The sequence below is a fragment of the Vigna unguiculata genome, chromosome 3 (assembly GCF_037176805.1).
Source record: "Vigna unguiculata cultivar grain cowpea cultivar isolate G323 ecotype 2 chromosome 3, ASM3717680v1, whole genome shotgun sequence".
NCBI classification, from domain to species: domain Eukaryota; kingdom Viridiplantae; phylum Streptophyta; class Magnoliopsida; order Fabales; family Fabaceae; genus Vigna; species Vigna unguiculata.
In genome coordinates this window covers 26,444,910-26,459,774 of record NC_140794.1, presented here as the reverse complement: position 1 = coordinate 26,459,774, position 14,865 = coordinate 26,444,910, and positions in this window count along the sequence as shown.

Sequence of the window (14,865 nt, the reverse complement as noted above, 5' to 3'; positions counted from 1 at the left end):
GAGTATTAATTACGTTTGATTATGCCATGGGCCGGGCCCTAGATTGGGCCTTAGCTTGGGATGTAAATGGGTCTGGGCCCTAACACAGGCCCTGAGGTGGACCCATTGAATACTAAGGGGGCTTTGATTTTGCTAAGTATATTGGTTGCCGGCCTAAGCCGACTAGTTTCCCTAGCGATTTGTGTTGCTTATGTGCCGTCTTAGGCAGGTTATTCCTCTAGGTGTTTAAGTTACCGATTTAGGCCGGTTAGGCTTAGGTCAGCCCGACCTAGGTTGACTACTTGAATGCTTTGGTATATAGGCATCGTTTTATTGCTATTCTGTTGAGTTGGCTTGGTGTGGTACACCAGTCCCCCAGCCTTGGCCGATATAGGCGTCGGTCAAGGGTGACATGTGTTGATATGCCAGCGGGGTCGGCTAGGTGTAGTACACCAGTCCCCCAGCCTTTAAGTGTGATGAACAGTGTTAAGGTTAAAGGCGTGAAAGGGTTGATTGCAGGTGAAGGGATGTCAGGGGTCAAATCAAGGGAGTTTTTGCGCCGTCGTTTTTAAGGGTCGTGCCTTTTGGAATGATTGTGTCGATTAGTATGGGTTGTTATTTTGGTGGGAAGGGGTTTTTGCCATTTGGGATTCTGGCCTATAAATGTGGATTTTAAAAGAGGTAAGAGTTTATTGGTTCATTTGTGAGAATTTCCAGTTAGAGATCTTGTGTGCGTTTTCTTGTCCGACTAGTTCCCAATTTCAGCCGACATCTTTCCAGAAAAAGAGAAAAGGTATGTCTAGTAGCGATAGTGTGTCATTGTCTACGTCTAGTAATGAGAGTATAAAGTCTGGGAGGAGTAGAGGTAGACCTGTTGAAGAGGAGAGCACCAGTTGTGGGGGTGTGGTAGGCGGGATCCCTATGGAAACGGTGAGAGAGGTCCGAGAAGATCCCCCAAAGGAGTTGGCGGAGAGTAATTGGCCGGCCAAGGGCAGTTACGGGTGGGTGGCTGCCGACGTTCGTAATTAATTATCCTTATTTCGGTGGTCTCGCATGTTGAACTCTTGGCTGAATTGTACACCTGTCATCGCAAAAGGTGTAAGCGGGGGTATTACTTCCCTGGAGAGGGTGAGCGCCATCGACCGTGTGTCTCACGGGCCAGAGGGGGCAACCGAGAAGTTCTTCTACATGTACATGTGTCACTTTTCTCAGTTACATGTGCGGTTGCCGCTAGACGATTTCGCCATGGTTGTGTTGTGCGCGCTGGACGTGGCACCTACGCAGTTGCACCCAAACAGTTGGGCTTACATGTAAGCCTTCCGCATTTTGTGCCAATCCCTATATTTGGAGCCTTCACCTTACGCATTTTTGTACTTCTATGATACTAGGCCCCACCAACCGACTACTTGGCTGTCTCTGATAAGTCATCCCAACATCAGCAGATTGGACGCATTTTCCCAGTCCTTCAAGCATTTTAAGGACGGATACTTCAAATTTGTGGTGAAGGAAGAGGGCAAGACCTATTTCTTGAACGCTTATGGGAGTACGAAGTTCCCGTTTAGCTGGACGGGGACCCCCTCTCAGTATAAGGATATGGGCACCGACGAGTTGTCGACGGGGGATAAGGAGGTGGTGGAGACCTTGATGAAGTTTGTTGATAAGTTTCCCACTAAGGGCCTAGTTAGAGTTTATAATTCGGTGCATTCGATTATTGATATTGAAGGTATCTGTTTGTTACTTAAGTTGTGTTAATGATTCTAAGTTTTTTTAACCGGGGTTTAATATGTTATTGTAGGGCACATAGCTCAATCGGGGAAGAAGAATTTGGCGCTCTTTCAGTCGTTGAGGAAAGAAATGGCTGCTAAAGCCAAGGCAGCTGGGAAGACTGATGTTCCCAACCTGCAGGAATCGGTGGTGGAGGTACACGTGCATGGCGGAACAAAGAGGAAGGCCAAGTTACCGCCTCGAGCCAGCAAGGGGAAGGATGTGAAAAAGGTGAGGGCGGCCCTACTCGGGGCGGGGTCGGCTAGTGGGGTAGGGTCGGCTAGTGGTAGGGATGGCAAAAATACACGTGCCCGCGGATATTCACGGATAAAATCTGCAACGGATAGTTACTACCCGCAGGTATTTATTACCCGCAGGTAGCGGGTAGCGGGTATTTTAATACCCGGTTATAAACGGGTCGGGTACGGGTATCATACTATCCGTACGCGCGGGTATCCGTTACCCGCAAAAAATTAAAATTAAAATTTAATTTATATTTTATTAAGTTAAATTTAATTAAAATTAGAAGTAACAGTATATTTTATTATGTCAAATTTAATTATAATTATAATTATAATTTAATTTAATTTATATTTTATTTTTATAATTTTATATTAAAAAATTTATAAAATACATATTTTTTAAAATATTTGCGGGTATCGGGTATCCACGGGTACCCGCGGGTATTTTTTAAGCGGATACCCGGTGGGTAAACGGGCGGGTAACGGGCGGATTTTTTTTTAGCGGGTCAGGTACGGGTATCATACTATTCGTGCCCGACCCGACTTGTTGCCATCCCTAGCTAGTGGGGTGAAAGGACCGGAGTCTGGCTTGATCGAGTTGCCGGAGATATTTGTCAGGAAAGATATTGCGATCAACCTCACAGATACCATTATAAACTCTATTGACGGTATGGAGGCGGACCACATTGTGAGGACGATGGTGGAGTTTGGAAGCAAAGCATTGATATTAAGTCGTCATGTGGGGTCGCTCTATTGACGGGAAGTGAAGGAGGGAGATAGGGAGAAAGTGGAAGAGTTACAGGGAAAGGTTGACAAGTTCGAGGAGGAGAGAGCTACGTGGAAGAAGGAAAGGGAGGGTTGGGAGGAGGAGAGAAAAAGGTTGGCAACTTGGAGGGTTCGTTGTTTGGACTTAGAGGGAAAATTGAAGAAGAAAATAAAAGAGTTGGAGAAAGATTATGATGAGTTAAAAGACAAGTACGATGGTGCTATAGGTGAGCTTGATGACTTGAAGAATTGCATCATACAAGAGCACATCAACGGGTTTGAGAAGGGATTACGTCAAGCAGCCTTTTTCCACCAGGAGGTTGACATTACGGACTCAAAGTTTGATGTGAACAAGGACGTTGTTGATGGGAAGCTCGTCAAGGAAGATGAGAGCAGTCCGGATGAAGAGGTGGAGAAGGAGGCGGCTAAAGAGGAGAAGGGGGCGGGTGATGCCGAGGAGGTGGCTCCTGATGCAGCAGAATAGGACCTTGATTTTTATTGATTTGAAAATATTATTGAGCCTATGTCTGTAATAGCTGGTACATTATGTTACGTTGGTACACTGCTTTGCGTTTATGCTTAATGCGATTAATATTCTATATGTTATTGTGTATGTCGGGTTTTGATGATATGTGGTATATGTATGGCATGATCGATTGTATGTTAGGGGTGTTTGACCCAGGCCACTTACTTGTGGTAAGGATGGGGAACTTAAACGAATTAACCACGAGTTAAGGGTGTTCGACCGAGGCCGCTTACTTGTGGTAAGGGTGAGGAACTTAAACGAATTAACCACGAGTTAGGGGTGTTCGACCCAGGCTACTTACTTGTGGTAAGGGTGGGGAACTTAAACGAATTAACCACGAGTTAAGGGTGTTCGACCTAGGCCGCTTACTTGTGGTAAGGGTGGGGAACTTAAACGAATTAACCACGAGTTAAGGGTGTTCGACCCAGGCTGCTTACTTGTGGTAAGGGTGGGGAACTTAAATGAATTAACCACGAGTTAGAGGTGTTTGACCCAGGCCGCTTACTTGTGTTATGGGTGGGGAACTTAAACAAATGAGAAAGTTAAATAAAGGGTAGTCGTACAGTTGAGAACCCTTTGCTTTATTTATTGAATCTAGGGTGCCTCGTTAAAACCTCTCTGGCCAAAACCCTCCTTAGGGAAAAAAGACTAGGTGAGGAAAAAGAGTACACCCAAGGTTACAAGTATTCGGCTTAATGCAGTATACATTTAACTGAAGTAGAATTTGAGGTTGGATACATTCCAAGTGTTGGGTATCTCTTCCCCAGATAAATGTTCAAGGCGATAAGCTCCCCCTCCTACGTCTTCACGTATGCGGTGTGGGTCGTCCCAATTGGCAAAGAATTTGCAATCCTTCTTTCTTGCACTACTGGCCATTCTCCATACTAAGTCCCCGATTACGAACGATCGTGGACATAGGTTTGCGTTATACTTTCTGGCAGCTCTTCGTTTGGCGGCTAAGTTGCGTATCTGGGCTTTTTCTCTGAGTTCGGGTAGGAGGCCGAGATGAGTGGCCATGTTTTGGTGGTTGTGGGTTGGGTCGTACAGTTCTCGGCACAGGGATGGTTCGCCAATTTCGACCAGTATCATGGCGTCTGCACCGTAAACTAGGCTGAATGGGGATTTGTTTGTTGATGATTGAGGGGTGCGCCTATAAGCCCATAGCACTTCTACTAGCTCTTTGGGCCATCGGCCTTTGGCACTATCTAATCTCTTGCGCAATTCCACTAGGATAACTTTGTTGGTCGCCTCTGCTTCTCCGTTTGTTTGTGGGTGCTCTACAGAACTTGTGATATGTTTGATGCCCAGACCAGTGTAGAACTTGGCTAGCTCCTTGTCTATGAATTATCGGCCATTATCGGTGATGATAGTATGTGGAACACCATATCTACATATAATATCTTTCCAAACAAATTGTTGGACTTGCTGGGTCGTAATCGTGGTCAGCGGCTTGGCCTCTATCCATTTGGTGAAATAATCAACGGCTACAATCAGGAATTTCACCTGCCCCTTGCCGGGTGAGAAGGGGCCAAGGATATCCATTCCCCATTTAGCGAAGGGCCATGGGATAGTATAGAATGGAGTTGTTCTTATTTCAGGTGGATGAGGTTGCCATGTTTTTGGCATGGTTTGCACTTTCTGACGTAGTCTTGGCAGTCTGCTTCTATTGTCGACCAGAAGTAGCCGACTCTAAGGATTCTAGTAGCCATAGTGCGTGCGTTGGAATGGTAACCGCAAATGCCTTCGTGTAGCTCTTTAATAATATATTGCGCTTGTTCTACAATGACACATTTGAGAAGCGGTTGGTCGTATCCACGTTTGTAGAGGTCATCGCCTATCATGGTATATCTGGCGGCCTTAGCCAGCCAAGTTTTGTCCGCATCTTGTGGGGGGTTGCCAGTTTTTAGATATTGGATATAGGGAGTGGTCCAGTTGTGGTTTGGGGGAGGGGTGGTATTGTCGGCTGGGGAGTGGGTTAGGTTTTGGCAGGTATTTGTGATGGAGGGTGTAGATAACATTTGCTGCAATAGGGATCGGTGGTGGCTTTTTAATTTGGTGCTGGCTAATTTGGAGAGGATATCGGCTCTGATGTTGTCGGTCCTGGGGATGTGTTCGATGCGGAATCATTCGAAGGCGGATTTAATGACTGCGCGAACCAGATGGTAATATTGTAGAAGGCTGGGGTCTTTAATCTGGAATTCGTCGTTTAGGTGCCCTACAGTAAGTTTGGAGTCGGTTTTGCACGTTAACATCTTGACACCAACTTTGCGGGCAAGGGAAAGGCCGGCGAGGATGGCCTTGTATTCGGCTTGGTTGTTTGATGTTTTGAAGGCAAAGTGAAGGGATTTTTCAATGAGGATGTCGTTAGGCCTTTCTAACACGATGTCAGCACCAGCACCTTTTGGATTCGAGGAACCATCTACATGAAACGTCCACTGGTCCTCTATGGGTGTGTGTTGGAGGTCATTGACAAAATCCAAGAGGCATTGGGCTTTAATGGGGCCATGGGGTTCGTAGCGAATGTTGAATTCCGAGAGCTCTACGGCCCAGGATGACATCCGTCCGGCTAGATCTGATTTTTGCAATATTTTTTTGATTGGGCAGTCGATTTTGACGGTGATACTGTGGTTTTGGAAGTATGGGCGTAGGCGGCGAGCTGCGTGGACTAAGGACAGAGCCAACTTCTCCACCATTTGATATCTGGTCTCAGGATCTTGCAGCGTTCTGCTAACGAAGTAGACAGGATGCTGCGTAACCTCTATTTCTTAGAAAAGCGCGGCGCTAACGGTGTGGTCGGTAGCTGTGATGTACACTAGGAGGGGTTGGCGAGTGTCCGGCTTGTGGAGGATAGGTGGTGAGGTTAGGGTGGTTTTTAGTTTTTGAAAGATTTGTTCACAGTCGTCAGTCCACGTGAACCGGGTGGATTTCTTGAGGAGTTGGACTATGGGTTGGGTTTGTTCAGCCAGTTTGGGCAGGAAGCGGGAAATGATTGTAAGGCAGCCTATCAGGCATTGGACCTCTTTGATGGTAGTGGGACTGCGCATCTCGATAATTGCCTTGCATTTTTCAGGATTGGCCTCTATGCCACGCTGGGTCAACATAAATCCAAGAAATTTAACACGATCGACTCTGAATACACACTTGTCAGGGTTGAGGCAGAGGTTGTATTGGCGTAACGCGGAGAAGACCGTCAAGAGGTCTTTGGCATGTTGGTGGTGGCTTGGAGACTTGACAACCATGTCGTCAACATACACTTCGACACATTATCCCATTAGATGGCTGAAAACTTTATCCATCAATCGTTGGTAGGTTGCTCCAGCGTTCTTAAGACCAAAAGGCATAACTCTATAGAAGTAGTTGGCATCATCCGTGATGAAGGCGTTCTTGTTCATGTCAGTTGCGACCATGGGGATTTGGTTATATCCAGAATATGCATCCAAAAAACTAAGCACTTTATTCCCTGTCACGCCGTCAACAAGTCAGTCGATATTGGGTAAGGGGTAGGCATCGCGAGGGCAGGCCTTGTTTAGATCCGTGTAGTTCACACACATCCGCCATTTGCCATTAGCTTTCTTCACCAAGACTACATTAGAAAGCCAAGTGGTGTATTGAGCTTCTTCGATGAATCCTGCCCTCAGTAACTTGTCGGCCTCAGCCTTAACCGCTAGGTGGCGTTCTTCGCCAAGTTTGCACTTTTTCTGGGAGATGTATCAGGCTTCTTTGTAGATGGATAGCTTGTGGGAGGCGACTAGAGGATCCACCCCGAGTAAGTCAGCGGCTGACCAGGCGAAAAGGTATGTGTTGCTTACGAGGATAGGTGTGATGATGGCACACTCGTATGAGTTCAAACCGGTGCCTAAGTTGATGGAGTGGCCATTGGGAAGCTCTAGGGAGGAGGTCTCCTCAACTGGTTCGAGACGAACATCCCGGCCTACACTGGGATCTAGATCTTCGCCGGCTAGGGCGATGCCGGAGCCAGGTGGTCGCCCAATGTGGTTGGTTTGTTGAATTGGGAGTTGTGGGCGCAGGCTGGCCATGTAGCATTCGCGTGCCAGGCGTTGGTCGCAATGGACAGTGAGGATATCGCCGGAAGGAGAAGGGAACTTCATGGCCAAATGGGGGGTGGAGACAACAACGCCGAGGGTGTTGAGGGAAGGACGGCCTAGGAGAACATTGTAGGATGTTGGCGATCGATGATAAGGAAGTGGATGGGAATGGTTTTGGTTTGGGTTCTGTCACAAAACACGGTGTGAAGGTCAATGTAGCTGCAGGTGGACACTTGTTCGCCAGAAAAGCCATAGATTGGTTCGTTATATGGGACCATGGCGGTGTCTGGGAGCTGAAGTTTTTGATAGGTGGCCAGTAGAGAATGTCAACAGAGCTGTCCTGGTCAACAAGGACTTTCTTAACGGCGTAATTTTCGATTTTGATGGTGATGACCATGGGGTCGTCTTGTTGATGGTCGAGGCCGTGAAAGTCGTCGTTTGTGAAGATGATGGGAGGCATGCGGCGTCTGTGGTGGGAATGGGTGATATGATTGATGGATTGAATATGGCGGAGGTGTTTCTTTCTAGCAGAAGAGGTGGATCCTCCACTAGCGAAGCCACCACAGATGGTGTTGATAGTGCCACGTAGGGGAGGATTGGCGGGGGTGATGTCGGTGCGGACCGGTTGGGGTTCTTGGTTAGCGGGTTGGGCTGGGCGTCTGTTGTGGCGAGAGTCGTGTGTGGGGCGTCTGTGGTCGGATCGAGGGGGTGGCGGGATCGAAAGGAATGATCATCTCTACGGATGAAACGGCGAAAGTGACCAGCACAGACCAGTTCTTCTATTTTATCCTAGAGTGCTTTGCAGTCTTCTGTGGTGTGGCCATGATTGCAGTGGTAGCGGCAATACTTGGTCATATCAGCGTTAGGTGGAGTGGTTGTCTTATGTGGTGGAGGGATGAGGTCAGCTTGTAGGGCCTCATCAAGGATGCGGGATCGGGCTACAGTAAGAGGGGCATATCTGGTGAAGCGGGGTTGGCGGGGCTCGCGTGGGCGGGTATCAGGGCGGGGAGGTTGTGGGGTAGGGTTGGCGGTGGTGGCTGCATAGTCATTGCAGAATTTGGTATGGAGGGTCTGGATTTCCTCCATGCGGACATAGTCGGTCGCACGCAATTTAAGTTCGTGCATAGAGGCAGGTGGGTGGAGGTAGACGTTGTTGGCGAAGGGGTCGGGTTGTAGGGTAAGTGCCATGCACTGAAGGATCATCTCTTGGTTGAGGTGTGGGGTGCGAAGAGTTGCCTTACTAAAGCGGTCTATGAACGCTCTGAGTGGTTCGCCTTATTCTTGTCTAATGCCTAGGAGGGAGATTGTGGTAGTTTGATGTGGACGACTGCCAGCGAAATGGGTGGAGAACATATGGGAGAGAGCGTCGAAGCTGTCGATGGAGTAGGGTGGAAGGGTTGTGAACCATTCTAGAGCAGAGCCCTTGAGGGTGGTGGGGAAAGCTTTGCAAAAGATCGCGTCTTGGGACGTGTATAGGGCGACATGGGTGATGTAGACTTTGAGGTGTTCATCAGGGTCGGTTTCACCAGTATAGTGGTCCAGTGTGAAGGGTTCCCACTGGGCAGGAAGGGGGGTGTTGGCGATAAAGTCGGTGAAGGGATGACGACGTTTGGGCTGTTGAGGTGGGAGCGGATGGGGAGGGATGGGATGGTTGATCATAGGGGGAAGGTGGAGGTAAAGTTGTGAGGGGGGATGTGGGTTGTTGGGAGGTATTGTGGGTTGTAGGGTGGAACATGTGTAGTGTGTAGGGTGGTGGGTATGTTGTAGGGGATCTGGGTGGTGGGGAGGGTAGCAGCAAGGGTAGGGGCTGCAATGTGTCCTGGTTGAGTGGATGGGAAGTGAGTGGGATGGGTGGAGGGAATGGGTGTTTGTTGGGTGGTGGTGAAGGTGTGAGGGGTGGGGTTGTATTCGCTTTCCTCTTCTGTGGGCTGGAAGGCCAAGGACCTTGCAGCCTCAGACGCCTCCTTGGCCTTTCCCTTCAGGGTGGGATTAGCTTCGATCTTTCGCCTAAGGCGAGAGTTCTCTTGCCGCAGTGCCTCCATCTCATCAACGCTGCGTTTCTTCAGATCTGCTAGTTCTTGTTGCATCTTCGCCTGGCCATCCAGGATGGCGGCTAGGTTAGGGGTGATGCTAGCAGGTCCTGAGGGACCAGCATCCGCCTGCTTGTTCACTTCAGCTCTGCTGCGGGTTGAAACCATCTTCGGAGAAAAATGGATACTAAAGTGCTCGTCTCGGGCCCCACAGTGGGCGCCAATTGTTCCTGCAGAGAACAAACAAGATCAGTTAGGCACAAGCATCACCTTACCCATGTAGTCCGCTATCTCCTTAGTTGGCCTCTTCCTGGTTGGTACATGTCGGCTTGGACCCGGGAGGAGTTACCTGCAGAAGGGACTCTAAAGCTCCAGTGAGTCAAAACTCTCAAAAGGTCAAATCAGGTGATTAATGGAGTAATGAATGCGTACCTTTAATTATTGGGGTCCACGTGTATTTATAGAGTATTAATTATGTCTAGTTATGCTATGGGTCGGGACCTAGATTGGCCTTAGCTTGGGCTGTAAATGGGCCTGGGCCCTAACCCAGACCCTGAGGTGGACCCATTGAATACTAAGGGGGCTTTGATTTTGCTAAGTATATTGGTTGTCGGCCTAAGCCGACTACTTTCCCTGGCTGTTTGTGTTGCTTATGTGTCGTCTTAGGCAGGTTATTCCTCTAGGTGTTCAAGTTACCGGTTTAGGCCGGTTAGGCTTAGGTCAGCCCGGCCTAGGCTGACTACTTGAATGCTTTGGTATATAGGTATCGTTTTATTGCTATTCTGTTGAGTTGGTTTAGTGTGGTACACCAGTCTCCAGCTTTGGCTAATATAGATGTCAGTCAAGAGTGACATGTGTTGATATGCTAATAGGACTGGCTAAGTGTGATACAATAGCGAAACAGAAAGGACAAAATAACATTACAAAAAAATATGTAGTGATTATAAAAGGAATATTGTACAAATTTGTTACTTAGGACTATCTTCATAGTTAATAAAGTTGCATATTAAATAACAACTTTTGTCTTTTATGTATCTGTTAAGATATGAAAATATATAAAATTTTGAAAAGATCAGTTAAATTGTCTTTCTGAAAGTTTTAACCGTCTTATCATTGTTAAGTAGAAATCTGAAAATATAATTCAAATTATATTTCTTAAAGATATAATTATCTATCTTTTCATATAATATCTTCGAAATTATAAGAAAATTGTTTTAAATTATCAACTATCATTAATCATCCCAAAATTGACTTTAAAAATATTGTTATTGTAATACACTAATTGATCTCTGATGTTCCAATTTATGTGAGACATAATGAAAGAGCAACATCAATCACAATCTTCCATAAATTTAAAAAAAAATTAAAAAGAATTTGTAGAAAAATAATAAAAAATAAATATCCAAATTTTATCAATAACTTAAATTTTTATTTATTTAAAATTTATCTTAATGTCGTGGAGCCTGCGGTATGGAATCTATGATAATGCATGTTAGAACCTATGCTAGAGTCTATAATTCAATCATAAGTTTTTTTATAATATATGTATTTTTTTGAATATATGTAAAATATAATTTTATCATAAATTTAGTTTAATTCTTCAAAAAAAAATTCAATAAAATCTTTTTATGGAAAAGACTAAAATGATCTTACTAAGGAGTGAATGTGGTGTGTGCCACTATCATTGAGGCATCTGACGATGGATGGATTGAAATTATTGTAGAAATGGGTGTCACTTCTTCTAGAAGGAAAACTCAGTGATTTGGCACGTCAAATCCAACGCCACAAGTCAATGAGGGAGCAAAGTGCCCTCTTCACGAGTAAAAGACAGGATATTAAAGCAACTTTATACTTAGGGGAATCTTGAATGGACTAAAAGTTGCGTAAACTTAAACATCTTGGGTTGATTGGTTATACCCAATGTTTTTGTTCGGTAATAACAGTCTCATGCCACATTTATTTATAGCAATAAACCTAACTAGTGGTGAAGATACAAATTTGGTAACTACAAATCCGAAATATGATAATCACATATTTAGTTATTTGTATTTTTTATTTTAGAGTGGAAATAGATTATTCATGAGCCTCTATTTTTTTTTATTTCTTATTATATTTAAAAAATATTTACAAAAATTAAAATAAAAAATCTTAAAACTAAATTTATTTATTTAATTAGTTTTTCTAAGATTATGAAAAGGTATATCTAATTTTTTTTTGTTTGTAAAAATTAATACTGATATTTAGTATTAATATAAAATCAAGAAAATAATAATTTATTGAATAATTAACATAAATAAAAAATGTATATTTTTATTTTTTGAATAATGAATTAAACTAAAATTAATCTAAATAATAAATAAAATAATTTTGTATAAATGAAAATTGATTGTCTTTTTTTTATTTATTGTTTAATATAAATTGTTATTGTTGATAACTATGGGTAAAAAATTTAATAAAATATACTAAAAAAATTATATTACATTATAAACATTTATCAAAAAAATTAGAATGAATACTTAAAATATTTTAAAAATGCGTAATAACATAATTTCTTTTTAAATTTAGAGTTTGTTAAACATTGATGTTGCGACGGAATGAGTTGAGGGCATAAATATCGTTGGAAACTCTTAATAAGCTCACAACAATTGATTATTTAAAGAAAGAATTTGAGATAAAGATATTAGAAAGACACAATTTTTGTTTCGGATTACAAATTAAATATTTAAATAAATAAGTTTTTGTACATTAACAAATCACATTAATTATGTACTCCAATGGTTTTAAGGTCATTAGATGTTGATAAAGACACTTTTAGACCTAAAAAAAGGATGAAGAACTTCTTGGTCTAGAAGTATCATATTTTAGGGCTATAAGAGCACTAATGTATCTTGTCAATTATACTCGACATGATATAGAACTTGTTGTAAATATATTAGCAAGATATAGTTCTTCACCTATAAGAAGACATTGGTCTAGAATAAAACAAATATTTCATTATCTTAAGGGCAATATGAATATGGGTTAATTGTATCCAAATGATTCAAAATCAGATCTAATAGGTTATGCAGATGTAGGTTATTTATCAGATCCTCAAAATGGTTGATCACAAACAGGATATTTGTTCACATGTAGTGGCACGACAATTTCATGGCAGTTTGTAAAACAAACCATAATAGCTACATCGTCAAATCATGTAGAAATTTAACATTTTAGCATTTCATGAGATAAGTCGTTGATGTGTTTGGTTAAGGTCTATAATTCAACATATGTGACAAACTTGTGGTCTATCATCGAAAAAAATGGAATCAACAACTATATGAAGACAATAGTGCATGTATTTCTCATTTGACAGAAAGATATATTAAAGGTGATAGAACAAAACATATTCTTCCAAAATTCTTTTTCATTATGATCTTCAAAGAAATGGTGATATAGAGATCCAAAATATTTGTTCATATGAAAATCTGACAGATTTATTTACAAAGTCTTTGCCAGGTAGAAGCTTTGAGTAATTGGTTCACAAGATTGGACTTCGTCCTCTTTATGTAAGTTTTCATGAGGGAGAGAAATCGAAGATGTGATGAATAATATTATATTGAAGAATGAGGAATGGTGTATTTTTTTCCTTCATTATATTTTTATCCCAAATTCTTATCGATGGACATGCAAGAGAGAATATTAAATTAATGAATGTCCACTGAGTTACTAGCAATTACACATAATTGATTGTTATTGATATTATCATTAACTATTATAACATTTGAGTTGTATACTTTAGCTTGACTTTTATATATATAAACAAGAACTTCTCTTATTAGTAATGACACATAAAAAAATCAGTTTCTAATATGTCTTTCTCCTTCCTATTTATTCTATAATAGTTATTACATTATTATGAAACATTATTATGTAATATAATATGTTATTATATTATTAAGAATCGTTAAATCTTTTAAATTATTCAACTTCCCAAATTTACTCTCATTTTAAATGCAAATTCTTAGAAATATGTGAATTTTTTTTCAAAAGCATTAAAACGTCCATTAAAAAAACTTTATTTTTTTCAAGTTTTTAAAATTTTACATTTCAAATTTAAACTTTGTTATCATATTTTAATTATTTTTTTACTTTAAAGTTTAAATTTTTTAAGCATATATTTTGAATTTCAAAATTTTCATGTTATTGAAAATATGAATTTTAAATTAAAAATTTAAATATTTAATTAAAAGTTAAAAAATTATAATTTATGCTTTTTTTAGTAATGTCTATATTATTGAAATATTATTTAAATTTGATATGTGTATATTTCAATTTATTGTAATATATTTCTACACTGTTTAGCAATTTCAAATTCAACTACAATTACAAACATTATTTCCGAATATATATATATATATATATATATATATATATATATATATATTTATATATATATATATATATATAAATATATATATATATATATATATAAAATTTAATTATTATTTAATAATAAATTAAAAAACTTATTAATAAAAAATATCTACTAGTTATTTAGTATAATATTAATTAATTTATGTAAGCTTTTTCACAGAAATAATGTAAATAATTGTCTGAAAAAAATTGAAAATAAATAACAAAAAAGATAAACTAGGTCATAAATTGGTCCTTGGATAACATTTTTTACCTATTTTTCGATCTCTATTTTATATAATATTTAGACATTAAGACAACTTTTTAAAATTGAGTTGATCGGAAGAAGAATAAAAAAATCACATAATCTGCCAAATTAATTATGGGACCTTTTAAAGAAGTCATCACCACCGCTATGTAAAGACGACAATGACCAGAAAATGGTCTGAACTTGTTCTTATTTACGGAAAGTGTGTCTTGTCAGTGAGGGTTTGTCTGTTTCCTCCATTACACTATCACAAGATTGTGTGGTGAAGATTCTCTGAAGTTCATTCATTGAGATTATTACGTCATTCTATACGCACAAATCACACCCCCTTTTCTAGAAGGAAAATTGTTGCTTTCACAGTCGGCTTTCTTTATTAATTTAACTTCTAGCATGCATCGCCTTTAACTTGCGGAAATCCTTTATAAGTTGGTACTATCATTTATTAATATTATTTAGACCATGTTTGTTTGTGATGATGTTAATGCGGAAATTGATTAGAGAGTACGGATTCATGAATGACACTATGTTCCATTGTATGGATTCAAACCGATTACGAAGAGCGGATTTGAGGGATGTGTAGATTTTTTCATCCACCCTCTGATGAGCAGATTAGAGAGTAAGGAGAGTTTATTCCGATTTTGCCCTCGCTTTTTCACTTGGCTCACATGCACACTACAGTGCAATATTTGTCCTTTGAAGTGGATGGCACATGTGAGGGTGGTGAGAGAGGCGGTCTGTCGCGGTGGTGGTGAGGTGTTGTGGTGTTGGGGTTGGCACCGGTGGCACTGGTGTTGTGTGTAGTGTGGTGCTGTGTGTAGTGTGGTGTTGTGTTTAGTGGAGTCATGACACCGGT